The sequence below is a fragment of the Dama dama genome, chromosome 18, assembly GCF_033118175.1.
Source record: "Dama dama isolate Ldn47 chromosome 18, ASM3311817v1, whole genome shotgun sequence".
Classification (NCBI taxonomy): Eukaryota; Metazoa; Chordata; class Mammalia; order Artiodactyla; family Cervidae; genus Dama; species Dama dama.
Window position 1 is genome coordinate 57,159,708 of NC_083698.1, and position 12,737 is coordinate 57,172,444.

A 12,737-nucleotide genomic window follows, 5' to 3' on the forward strand; every position below is an offset into this window, starting at 1 on the left:
TTCACTATATGAATATTGTTGTGCAATAGATTGCTTATATTTCTGAACTAAATCTCTATACCTACTTAACAACAACTCCCATTCCCTGTTCTCCATCCTCCCAACCCGTGGCAACCACCATTCTACTTTTTTCTTTCTATTTCTAAGAGTTTGACTCCCTCATGTAAGTAGAATCATGCAGTATTCGTCCTTTTGTGACTGGTTTATTTCACTTGCCGTCATGTCCATAAGATTCATTCATGTTGTAGCATGTGAGAGGATTTCCTTCTTTTCAAAGGCTGAGTAGTATTCCGTTGTACATATAGACCATGTTCGCACAGTGCACTGCAAGCTTTGCAAGGGGTAATGCAAAAAGGTACAGTTTAATGAATTTGAGTAAAGTGAGAACACTGGGAACTTGGGACAGGCTTGACTTCAATATTCGTGTGCTTTGCTGCAGATCCTGAAATGTGCTCATGAGTCCTTACACAGCAGAAAAAAGGCTTTCATTATTATTTACATCATATAATATATACATATATTATTGTAATGTCACTAAATGCCTATTAGCAAGTTCCTTTAAGTAGTGACCTACTTTAGTTCGTTTAAAACATGATTCAATTTACTGAAACATAATTTACAAATAATTTTTCAGATGAAGTACCAATGGGTATTTACTAGCCAGCAAATGATAGCACTGTGAGGAAGTGGAAGAGTCATGAGAGAGATAACACGAGATGCAAGGAGGAAGGAGTCCTTGTGAATGTGAGCCTAGTTCAGGCCTGATGAATGGTGTTTGACTATAGTGTTGGAGCCCAAGAAAGATATTGATTGTGGGTATTGGGGACATTTTAAGCTCTCATTTCAAAAGACAAAAAAATGTACTTCAGAACCCACTGGTGATTTTTTAATTTTATTTTAAGGAAAAGGAAGCATGGCATTTTGTGTCTGGAGCTTACTGCCTTCCAACTCTAACCAGTGGCCACTGAAGAGGTTTGTATATGCTGAGAAAGTTAAATTTGTGCTGGGAAATTATTAGTTAAATAATTAATATGTAAAAACCATTGTATTTCATAGTTCTTGAGCAGAGATTCTCAACCTCAGTGCTATTGACATTTTAGGCCAGAAAATTTTTTGTTGTTGGAGGGATGTTCTTTGGATTGTATGAAGTTATTAGAATATTTGGCCAATATTCTCTTTAGTAGCACCCTCTGCCTACACTTTGTCAAAGAAAAATGTCTCCAGACATTGTCCATTGACCCCAGGGGAGGAAGAACCACTAGTGTTTGACAACCACAGATTTTATATAATATGTCTGTATATATATGTATATATACATATATATAGATATAAACAAATGCATATATTCTTGAAGAATCCATTAGTATTATTTTTGCCTAATTTGTCTAAATGGTATAGTATGTATGTATTGATCTTCATCTTTTGTCCATTTGTTAATATTTTTGAGATTCAGCCATGTATATAACTATAGTTTATTTATATTTAATTGGTGTATATTGGGTCACCTTCAGACCATGCATGCTGCTAAGTTACTTCAGTCGTGTCTGACTCTTTGTGACCCCATGGACTGTAGCCCGCCAGGCTCCTCTGTCCATGGGATTCTCCAGGCAAGAACACTGGAGTGGGCTGCCGTTTCCTTCTCCAGAGGATCTTCCCGACCAGGGCTCGAACCCGCATCTGTTACATCCCCTGCATTGGCAGGCAGGTCCTTGACCACTGGCACCACCTGGGAACTCCCTTTAGATGCATCACATTTTTTTTTTTTAGCTTTTAAAAAGGTTCCGTAGCCAAATTTTTTTTTTTCTTTTTTCTTTTTTTTATTTTATTTTTTTTATTAGTTGGAGGCTAATTACTTCACAGCATTTCAGTGGGTTTTGTCATACATTGACATTTTATTTATCTATTGATGAGCATGTAAGTTGTTTCTAATTTTGCCACAGAAAACTATTCCTCAGTGATTATTTTCATCCATGTCCCCCTGAGGATGTATGTGATCATCCTAGATACTGAATAAAAGGCCTGCAGAATTTGTTCGACTTTGCTGTAAATGACCAAATTGCTTTCCAAACAAGTTATATTAATTTATACTCCCAGTTGGCAGTATGTGAGATCCTATTTACACCACATTCTGACACTTGATATTGTAGAATTCTTTAACCTTTGTTCATCTGAAAGATGAACATGCTATCTAATTGCTGTTTTAATTTACATTTTCCTGATTACTAGCGAGTCATCAAGTTTTAAACCTGGAAGGACCTTTGGGATCTTCTAGTCAACACTTATATTTTAAAGATGGAAAAACGAGACTAAGAATATTTTCTTACTTCTTTCTTACCTTTACTTTTCTTCACTAAGAATATTTTTCTGCCTCATTGCTTTATGTCCTTCATTGTTTTGTCATTTTGAATTCAGGAGCAAATCAAACGGAAATCTCTCACATTTGCAATGAAGGCAGGAAATGTATATAGAGAAAAAAAAAAAGAATGATTTTGACAGTATAGATTTCCTCCTTGCAATATTTTCTTTTCACCAGCCACCGCAAGAAGATGGCCATTTACTGAGCTTGTTATGTTAGGCACAGGACCTAAACCTAGGAGGGTACACAGATATTTGCATGAATAATGGAGTGAACCCTGAGATGTAATGAGCAAAAGACAAGATCCTAGCAGCATCTAGTCCTTTGTTTTTCTCATCTCCTCTGCATCGTAAGTTTAATTTCCTAATTCTGCCAGTTGTCTCAGCAGACCTGGGAATTACTAAGGGAAGGAAGTGTCGATATTTTCCTTATTTGGATGCGCTCCCTGGTGAATTTTGATCCATGCTCCCAAGGTCTGCCCCTCTTGAGGTGAGATTCCCAGAGGCCAGCTGTTGAGAGCAGACAGCTGACCCTCGGGGGCAGAGCAGTGTGGGCACTGTCCCCTGATCGATATGTGGTTTTCTCCGTAAGGCCTCCAGACTGGAAGAGGTCGTGCCTGTCTCTGTTATAACTCTCCCGACTCTAATAAGCCTGTCTTCCCAAAAACCTCATCCCCATTAATGAACCCAGCATCCCGAGTCCCAGAAAGCATGCCAGACATGATTTCAGTGCCCCACGCACAGGCAAGTCTAATTGCTGTATGATTGCCTCAGATATGAAATGAAGGAACTTATTACTTTCAAGGCTAGCATTGTGTTTCTGTGCAATTCATTTCATCACAGATATTTGTGTCATCAAAACAACATGGAAATGTATTTGTTTTATTTTGTGATTTGGGAGAATAACTGCAGATAAGCTGGCTTTCTCAAGTTAAACTCTGTGAGCTTATTTTTATGCTAAATGATGCACATCATGCATGTTAATATTTTGTCAAGCTGAAAAATATTTCTTGCTGAAGGAGATTCTGTTTAGAGGCTTTTTTTTTTTTTTTTTTTTTACAGCCACTGCATGCAGGGTGCTGCATGTTCATTTCTTTTGTGATCTGTGTTTTGAGTAGGCATCTGCTGATAACCTACTATGGGCAGCATACGGTCACCTGGCTGGAGCTAGAAAAAGAACTAAGAGGAATGCCCTGCTTTTGGAACCCTCTGTCAAGTGAAGACAGAGATTGGCTAACAGTCGTTGAGAAAGGAGACACATGCAGAGAATAGGGGGCAGAGAGGAAGAACTGAATAACTACCTGGGGTAACTTGCAGGTTTTCTCAAAGGAGGAACATTCCTGCTGTATCCTGAAAAATGTGTGCATATGACAAGGATTGGGGGTGAGGATGGTACCGAGGCTTGGCTTGGGCTGAAAGGGGAAGGCACTCCAGGCAGAGGGAATTGAATGTGCTAAGGCTGGGAATTGTGAGAAAGCCTGACCTTTGGGGAAGAATTGTTAGTATTCATTACTGTTGTTTGGTCTGCTGCTGCTGCTGCTGCTGCTAAGTCGCTTCAGTCATGTCCGACTCTGTGCGACCTCATAGACAGCAGCCCACCAGGCCCCCCATCCCTGGGATTCTCCAGGCAAGAACACTGGAGTGGGTTGTTTGGTCTAGATGTATTTAAAACACCCATGCCCTACTCGAGGGAATGATTCATTTGGATAAAATCCCATTATCACCCCCCAAGTTATGTTGTGTTACACAAGCATTTCAACCCCTCAGCTGGTGGCCCCATTACCAAAGCTTCATTGATCTGTGCACAGTGACTGCTCCCCAGGGAATGTTTGCTCAGCAAATGCCTCCTTCTGGGGCCGATTTCATAGTGTCCACACTTTTAGGGAGGACTCCTAATCATGTGCCCATTTGCATTTTATTCAGAAAAGATGAAAAAGGGGGAAAAAAGGGAAGAAATCTGAGCCAACTAATAGCTGATTTTTTAAAATAGATATTTTGTTTTTTCATCAAAATAATTATCCAGCCACAGCTTCAGTCTCTTTAGTACTGAACTTTTAAGCCAGCCTTTCAGATGCCATAGACAATTATTAAAAAAAAAAAAGAAAAGATCTAGGAAACTTTTGGGACTGGAGTGTGAGTGAGACCTCCTTCTATTCATGCTGAATTCAGAATCCTTACTTACCTTTCCACAGAGAAGCTAGATCTCAACACTGATTGGAATTCAAGGGACTGCAGTTGGGGAGTGGTTGGACAGTGTTTTGGGTATGAGAGAACCCTAATGTAAACAACCTGAAGGGCCCCAGGAAATTTAACTATTATTTACTAGGATGTTACTTCCATTAATGTGGAGACACATTTGAAGGATGCCTCCTTTTCCAGAGATATCATTATCAGAAGTAAAAATAAGCTGAGACCCTAGGGATGCCCTGGAAAGCCGACAGAGCAGATCGCAGTAAAGTGCGCTCCTTGGAGTGAAGTGAAGGTGAAGGGGAGGAGCCTCCCAGGGTCAAGTTCAGAGATGGGTCTTGGTGGAAGGGAGAAGAGGTATTTTGTGGACCAGTGAGGATGGAAGATGCTCATTCAAACCTTCCCACACACTCCTTAAATTGGATGAGTTTCTGTACTGATTTAAGAAGAAAAAAAACAACTTAATTTTGGGGATTGTTCCCCTCCCCCAGTTCCCTCTTTCCTTTTCCTTTTTTTTTTCTATTAGTAGACTTTGTTTTTTAGAACAGTTTTAGATTTAACAGAAAAAATGAGCAGATAGTACAGAGAGTTCCAATATACTTCCCTTTTCTGCACGGGTTTCCCTACTAGCAACATCTTACATCTTTTAAAATTAATGAACCAATATCGATACATTAATATCCATTAACATCTGCAGTTTACATTAAGGTTCTCCCTTTGTGTTGTACATCCTGTGGGTTTTGACAACTGCATATGTCATGTCGTCAGCGTTATAATAGCATACAAAATAGTTTCACTGCCCTGAAAATCTCCGGTGCGCCCCCTCGTAATCACTCTGCTCTCCTGTCCCTTCTGCCTGCATTCCCATCCTCTAGACCACTGACAGTCACACTTTCTGATCTTTTTACTGTTCCTATGGTTTTGCCTTTTCCAGAATGTTATGTGGTTGAAAACAAACTGTCTATAGCCTTTTCACACTGACTCCTTTCACTTAGAAATACGCATTTAAGATTCATCCACAGTATGTTATGCTTTGACAGCCCCAGCACAGGTGCTGGGTTGAATGGTAGAGACTAAGAGTTTGGCTTTGTAAGAAGATGCCAAGTTGTCTTCCAAGTTGACTGTACCTTCTCTTCTTGCTTTGAACTTTCCACATGACTTTAGTTTGGGAGCAGGGCTTAGAGATAATTTGTGGGAAAATGTAGGTGCTGCTTAATGTGTCGTACACTGATTCTGAACTATCTAGAGAAGTGTTTTATATTAGGTAGAATACGGTAGGTGAAGACCTGACCAACAGTCTCTTACTGGAAGGACATTTATGACTTACTTAACCAGAAGTCAGGGCCAGGTAGCTTCCGATTCATCAGGTAGTTGAGGGAAATCATCAGGGACCAAGGGTCTTTTTTTCTGCTCAACCGTACTGAATATGTTGGCCTTTGCCCTTTTTTCATGCTTCATAGTCTCAAGATGGCTGCTGTAGCACCGGGCACTGGGACCTCACGGCCCTAGCAGAAAGAAAGAGGAAGGGGAAACGCCAGCAGTTCTCCTCCCCCTCTGTCTCTTGTATTAGAAAAGTGACCTTTAGCAGATTTCCTCTGATGTCTTTTTTTGGGGCTCACATGGGTCCTTTAGTCACTGTAGCTGCACAGAGGCCAGGAAGTGGCTTTTCTGAGCCCCTTGAATGTTTGACCAGTCCTCACTCATTTATTGCGGGGGCTATTGTAGGAGCTACTTGTCCCTTTTTGGCCTTAGCATCCTCATTAGTCTGTGATATGATATGTGATATCAGTTACTTTCAAACTATGTTTCCATGAGCCCAGACTGTCTGAAGATGAGCTTAGAGGTCCCTGTAGAGGGAGTGTGTGGGGGCAGGGAGAGTGAGCCAGGCTCTGGCCTCCCACTTCTTCCTGGATAAGCACTCTTCCAGCTTCCTCACAGATTAGGGCTGCTGAAGGGTTTCCTTTGGATAAGGCTTCTGCAGCTAAAATTAAGGATGAAAGCAGTCTGGATTAGATGATGGTGAACATTTCATTTCTGAGAGTCAAACTTTTGGACCAAAGTAAGACAAAGCTATCAGTCTCCTCCTAAGTGTTTCACAGGATTCTTAGGATTTTTGCCTTGAAAATTTTACCAGATGCACATGTTGTGCATAGATTTTGTCCTCGGTCTTAGAGGAGGAGGACTTTGCCATTTGTAAAGTGGTTTAAATCTTAGTTCTTCCTTGACAAGGAGACGCATTTGGAGGTAGAAGATAAAACGATGGTCAACAGTCTGAGTGTTACCCCTAAAATGTGAAATTTGATCTTCCTTGATCTTTTCAAGCACAATTGATCAAATGTCCCTGTAATTGAAAAGGATGGTTTTGTGTTCTCTTCTATCCTCTTTGAACTCTTTTCCATATTTATGTAAATTGGGGGGCTTTTCAGATGGAGATTTTATCTTTGATGTAGCTATTTCATTTATAGTGAAAAATGTTGTGGGCTTTTAAAATTATTTCAGTTAAAATGCTTTGAAATTAATATATGTCCCCTGAAGTAATTTTATGGAATTTTAGGAAAAGAGAATATATTTTAAAAAACCACAAATAGGTCTGTGTTTAACAAATGAGCAGAAGATTTTAATGTAGACATTTTTCCAAAGAGGACATGCAGGCACATGAAAAGATGCTCAACATTATAATCATTGTGCTGTGCTTAGTCGCTCAGTCATGTCTGAGTCTTTGTGACCCCATGAACTGTAGCCTGCCAGGCTCTTCTGCCCATGGGGAGTCTCCAGGAAAGAATAGGGGGATGCAAATCAAAACCACAGTGAGATATCACCTGGTACTTGTTGGAATGGCTGTTACAAAAGCAGACAGTGTTGGTGAGGATGTGGAGAAAAGGGACCCCTCATGTACTTTGGTTGAAGTGTAAGTTGGTGCAGCCAGTGTGGAAAACAGTATGGAGATTTCTCAAAATATTAAAAACAGAACTACTACACACACACACACACACACACACACACACACACACACACACACACACACACACACACGGAATATTACTCAGCCATTAAAAAGTATAAAATCTTGCCATTTGCTACAACATGAATGATCTTTTTTTTTTCTTTTTTTAAGTTTATTTATTTATTTATTTATTTTTATTAGTTGGAGGCTAATTACTTCACAACATTTCAGTGGGTTTTGTCATACATTGATATGTATCAGCCATAGATTTACACGCATTCCCCATCCCGATCCCCCCTCCCACCTCCCTCTCCACCCAACCCCTCTGGGTCCTCCCAGTGCACCAGGCCCGGGCGCCCGTCTCATGCATCCCACCTGGGCCAGTGATCCGCCTCACCATAGACAATATACATGCTGTTCCTTTGAAATATCCCACCCTCACATTCTCCCACAGAGTTCAAAAGTCTGTTTTGTATCTCTGTGTCTCTTTTTCTGTTTTGCATATAGGGTCATCGTTACCATCTTTCTAAATTCCATATATATGTGTTAGTATGCTGTAATGTTCTTCATCTTTCTGGCTTACTTCACTCTGTATAAGGGGCTCCAGTTTCATCCATCTCATTAGGACTGGTTCAAATGAATTCTTTTTAATGGCTGAGTAATATTCCATGGTGTATATGTACCACAGCTTCCTTATCCATTCATCTGCTGATGGGCATCTAGGTTGCTTCCATGTCCTGGCTATTATAAACAGTGCTGCGATGAACATTGGGGTGCACGTGTCTCTTTCAGATCTGGTTTCCTCAGTGTGTATGCCCAGAAGTGGGATTGCTGGGTCATATGGCAGTTCTATTTCCAGTTTTTTAAGAAATCTCCACACTGTTTTCCATAGCGGTTGTACTAGTTTGCATTCCCACCAACAGTGTAAGAGGGTTCCCTTTTCTCCGCACCCTCTCCAGCATTTATTGCTTGTAGACTTTTGGATAGCAGCCATCCTGACTGGCATGTAATGGTACCTCATTGTGGTTTTGATTTGCATTTCTCTAATAATGAGTGATGTTGAGCATCTTTTCATGTGTTTGTTAGGCATCTGTATGTCTTCTTTGGAGAAATGTCTGTTTAGTTCTTTGGCCCATTATTTGATTGGGTCATTTATTTTTCTGGAATTGAGCTTCAGGAGTTGCTTGTATATTTTTGAGATTAATCCTTTGTCTGTTTCTTCATTTGCTATTATTTTCTCCCAATCTGAGGGCTGTCTTTTCACCTTACTTATAGTTTCCTTTGTAGTGCAAAAGCTTTTAAGTTTCATTAGGTCTCATTTGTTTAGTTTTGCTTTTATTTCCAATATTCTGGGAGATGGGTCATAGAGGATCTTGCTGTGATTCATGTCGGAGAGTGTTTTGCCTATGTTCTCCTCTAGGAGTTGTATAGTTTCTGGTCTTACATTTAGATCTTTAATCCATTTTGAGTTTATTTTTGTGTATGGTGTTAGAAAGTGTTCTAGTTTCATTCTTTTACAAGTGGTTGACCAGTTTTCCCAGCACCACTTGTTAAAGAGGTTGTCTTTTATCCATTGTATATCCTTGCCTCCTTTGTCGAAGATAAGGTGTCCATAGGTTCGTGGATTTATCTCTGGGCTTTCTATTCTGTTCCATTGATCTATATTTCTGTCTTTGTGCCAGTACCATACTGTTTTGATGACTGTGGCTTTGTAGTAGAGTCTGAAGTCAGGCAGGTTGATTCCTCCAGTTCCATTCTTCTTTCTCAAGATTACTTTGGCTATTCGAGGTTTTTTGTATTTCCATACAAATTGTGAAATTATTTGTTCTAGTTCTGTGAAAAATACCGTTGGTAGCTTGATAGGGATTGCATTGCATCTATAGATTGCTTTGGGTAGGATAGCCATTTTGACAATATTGATTCTTCCAATCCATGAACACGGTATGTTTCTCCATCTGTTTGTGTCCTCTTTGATTTCTTTCATCAGTGTTTTATAGTTTTCTATGTATAGGTCCTTTGTTTCTTTAGGTAGATATACTCCTAAGTATTTTATTCTTTTTGTTGCAATGGTGAATGGTATTGTTTCCTTAATTTCTCTGTCTGTTTTTTCATTGTTAGTATATAGGAATGCAAGGGATTTCTGTGTGTTAATTTTATATCCTGCAACTTTACTATATTCATTGATTAGCTCTAGTAATTTTCTGGTAGAGTCTTTAGGGCTTTCTATGTAGAGGATCATGTCATCTGCAAACAGTGAGAGTTTCACTTCTTCTTTTCCTATCTGGATTCCTTTTACTTCTTTTTCTGCTCTGATTGCTGTGGCCAAAACTTCCAACACTATGTTGAATAGTAGTGGTGAGAGTGGGCACCCTTGTCTTGTTCCTGATTTCAGGGGAAATGTTTTCAATTTTTCACCATTGAGGGTGATGCTTGCTGTGGGTTTGTCATATATAGCTTTTATTATGTTGAGGTATGTTCCTTCTATTCCTGCTTTTTGGAGAGTTTTAATCATAAATGAGTGTTGAATTTTGTCAAAGGCTTTCTCTGCATCTATTGAGATAATCATATGGTTTTTATCTTTCAATTTGTTAATGTGGTGTATTACATTGATTGATTTGCGAATATTAAAGAATCCTTGCATTCCTGGGATAAAGCCCACTTGGTCATGGTGTATGATTTTTTTTAATATGTTGTTGGATTCTGTTTGCTAGAATTTTGTTAAGGATTTTTGCATCTATGTTCATCAGTGATATTGGCCTGTAGTTTTCTTTTTTTGTGGCATCTTTGTCTGGTTTTGGAATTAGGGTGATGGTGGCCTCATAGAATGAGTTTGGAAGCTTACCTTCATCTGCAATTTTCTGGAAGAGTTTGAGTAAGATAGGTGTTAGCTCTTCTCTAAATTTTTGGTAGAATTCAGCTGTGAAGCCATCTGGTCCTGGGCTTTTGTTTGCTGGAAGATTTTTGATGACAGTTTCGATTTCCTTGCTTGTGATGGGTCTGTTAAGATCTTCTATTTCTTCCTGGTTCAGTTTTGGAAAGTTATACTTTTCTAAGAATTTGTCCATTTCATCCAAGTTGTCCATTTTATTGGCATAGAGTTGCTGGTAGTAGTCTCTTATGATCCTTTGTATTTCACTGTTGTCTGTTGTGATCTCTCCATTTTCATTTCTAATTTTGTTAATTTGGTTCTTCTCTCTTTGTTTCTTAATGAGTCTTGCTAATGGTTTGTCAATTTTGTTTATTTTTTCAAAAAACCAGCTTTTAGCTTTGTTGATTTTTGCTATGGTCTCTTTAGTTTCTTTTGCATTTATTTCTGCCCTGATTTTTAAGATTTCTTTCCTTCTGCTAACCCTGGGGTTCTTCATTTCTTCCTTCTCTAATTAACATGAATGGTCTTAGAGGGTATTTATGCTAAGTGAAATAAGTTACGCAGAGAAAGACAAATACTATATAGTTTCACTAACTGTGGAATCTAAAAAATACAAAACCAATGAGCAAATATAGCAAGATAGAAACAAAGTCATAGATACAGAGAATGAACAGGTGGTTGCCAGAGGGGACGGAGGCAGGAGAGAAATAGGTGAGGGAGATTAAGAGGTATAAACTTTCAGTTGCAAAATAAGTGAGTAAGGGGTGTGAAATGTATAGTATGGGGAATGCAGTCAATAATTATGTTATATCTTGGTATGGTGACCGATCAAATAGATTTAATATCAATAGTAATTGATTTGTGGTGATAATTTTGGAATGTACAGAAGTATCAAATCACTATTTTGTATAACAGGAACTAGCATAGTATTGTAGATCAATTATACGTCAAAAACAAGCAAACAAATTCACACACGAAAAAAAAGATCAGCTTTGTGGTTACCAAAGGTGAGGCATGGGGGAAGTGGGAATTGGATGAAGGCAGTCAGAATGTACAAACTTCCAGTTTTTAGATAAGTAGGTACTTAAGTAAGGAAGTAAGGACTTCCCTGGTAGCTAAGCTTGTAAAGAATCTACTTGCAATGCAGGAGACCCCAGTTCTATTCCTGGGTTGGGAAGATCTGCTGGAGAAAGGATAGGCTACCCACTCCAGTATTCTTGGGCTTCCCTTGAGTCCATGGGGTTGCAAAGAGTCTAACATGACTGAGCGACTTTCACTTTCAATGAAGCATAAGGAAGTACTAGGGATGTAATGTACAACATGGTAAATGTAATTCACACCACCATGTTATATACAAAAGTTAAGAGAATAAATCCTGAGTTCTCATTACAAGGAAAGCAATTTTTTTCTATTTCTTTAATTGTGTATCTTATATGAGATGATGGATGTTCATTAAACTTACTGTGGTCATCGTTTCATGATGTATATAAGTCAAACCATTATGTTGTACACCTTAAATTGTCAATTATTTCTCAGTGGAATCGAACCCAGGTCCCCAGGTCTCCCACACTGCAGGCAGAATCTTTACCAGCTGAGCCACCAGGGAAGTCCCATTTCTCAAAGAAACTGGCAGAAGAAAAGGAAAACAAGCTAACAAACAAACTAGGTCTGTGCTCCCTAAAGACAAATTGATGAATTGACTGCTAAGTGAAGCTGACTTTTTTTTTTTTTTTTTTGAATAATTCCAGTGCCGTCGTAGTTCGCACAGTACTTTGTGGTAGATGGACAGCATGCTGATGCTGATTCCATCCAGGAATGCCCCTCTGATCCTGGGCTGCGTGTTGCTTTTCAGGTCTTATTGGTTCGGGGTTTAGACAGAGAAACCCTGCTGGTGCAAGACAAAGGGCCTCAGTTCTAAGTGAGCATATGCCCTCTGATGTTTTACACAGTCCTGTATCATCTCATTATGATGCAGAGCTCCCTCCAAAGCAGAGGTTATTACATTTTGCAGTGGAAATGGCAGAGCTGGAGCTGTAGTCTTCCCAGAAGCCTGAACATTTGCCACTAAGTCAGATCCTCTACCCTTTTACAGTTAATTGGCGTTTCTCACATAAATGCAGGGAAAAGAGAGAATGATCAATTTTTTGAATACTCTTTTGGGTCAGATAATTTGCATATTTTAAATATTTAATCTTCACGTCAACCCTAGGGGAAAGAGAGTTTATGCCAATACCTGCAGTGGGAGTTACAGTATTATCCCCATTTTGCTATTGCGGCTGCTAAATCACTTCAGTCGTGTCCGACTCTGTGAGACCCCATGGACTGTAGCCCATCAGGCTCCTCTGTTCATGGGATTCTCCAGACAAGAATACTGGAGTGGGT

The 12,737-nt window shown here is 39.4% G+C and overlaps 1 protein-coding gene across 3 annotated transcripts in view; it reads left to right on the forward strand.

Annotated features, from left to right (window-relative positions):
* The window catches only part of ELMO1 (engulfment and cell motility 1), a 562,488-nt gene that overhangs the window by 44,095 nt on the left and 505,656 nt on the right, over positions 1-12,737 (forward strand). Inside the window, exon 1 of one of the 3 annotated variants that reach the window (XM_061165362.1) lies at positions 950-972. The exons of the other annotated variants lie outside the window; for them this stretch is intronic. The gene's annotated coding sequence lies outside the window, so the exon portion shown is untranslated. Of the gene's footprint in view, positions 1-949; positions 973-12,737 lie in introns of those variants that run through there. 3 annotated transcript variants of the gene reach the window in all.